Source organism: Sinocyclocheilus grahami, unplaced genomic scaffold (assembly GCF_001515645.1).
Source record: "Sinocyclocheilus grahami isolate Dianchi unplaced genomic scaffold, SAMN03320097.WGS_v1.1 scaffold2692.1, whole genome shotgun sequence".
NCBI lineage: Eukaryota > Metazoa > Chordata > Actinopteri > Cypriniformes > Cyprinidae > Sinocyclocheilus > Sinocyclocheilus grahami.
The window spans coordinates 38970-39991 of NW_015507870.1; positions in this window are offsets into that span (position 1 = coordinate 38970).

The window sequence follows — 1022 nt, forward strand, 5'->3', positions numbered from 1 at the left end:
AGCCTACTGATTGCCACCATTGATGGACAAAAAAAATGTAAGAATGTTAAAAAATATCTGTATGACAGTATATTCTGCAGTTCTTCCCTGCTGTACCAAATATACTTTTCAAAGTATCACATCAAAGTTAGAAATTCAAGTATTGTGACAAAATACATTTTGTAGGGTGCCACAAATTTGTTAAAATTTCCAAAGTGTGCCGCGACTAAATAAAGGTTGGGAAACACTGGCCTAGGCTACTCACATGGTGATATGCAAAATGTTATTTAATCATCTATTTAGGCACTTGAATTTTAAATGTATTAAATTCAAATTCAAAAACGTTGGTCGTATATTAAAAATGACTGCAAACTTTATTAATATTATTATTATTATATTCAGTGTCGATTTGTGCAGGTTACATAATTAGGCTACTCCAGGAGTGTTTTGTCGTGTCTCAATTGTCTCCATCCCTAATCAAACACACCTGAACAACCTAATCAGGGTCTTCAAGATTAGGCAGCTACAGGCAGGTGAGTTTCATCAGAGTTGGAGTTGCGCCAGGCCTCCTTGGATCCTTAAAAACGCATTTCAAAATGCGTTCTGAAAGCCTCCTGATCGATTAAATCAGCGCATTTTTCAGCAGAGTGTATTGTGAGGTCGCAGGTCGAGAGGATGACAGCTCGAGTGTGCTGCTCGTTGATTGCTGCTTTATTTTGTGTCTCTGTTTGTTTGAGCACAAGAGCTGAAGGAGCAGGTGAGGTCTTTTAACTTCATTACTCCGTGCGAAGAAATAAGTAGGAACTTTTATTTATATATATATATGTACTTTTAGGCACATATCAGAACGTATAAGTATACATTAGCCAACCAGACGTCCAGTGAAAGTTAAACTTCGTTTGTGTAGTTTAAAAAAAGCAATGTTTATATTTCTTCCATTACAAGGGAGACACAATGACCAAAATTGACATTTATTAATGTTATATAGCTACTATTATTATTATTTTTATTTTATTTTTTTTAACAGTAAATGGATCCATTCA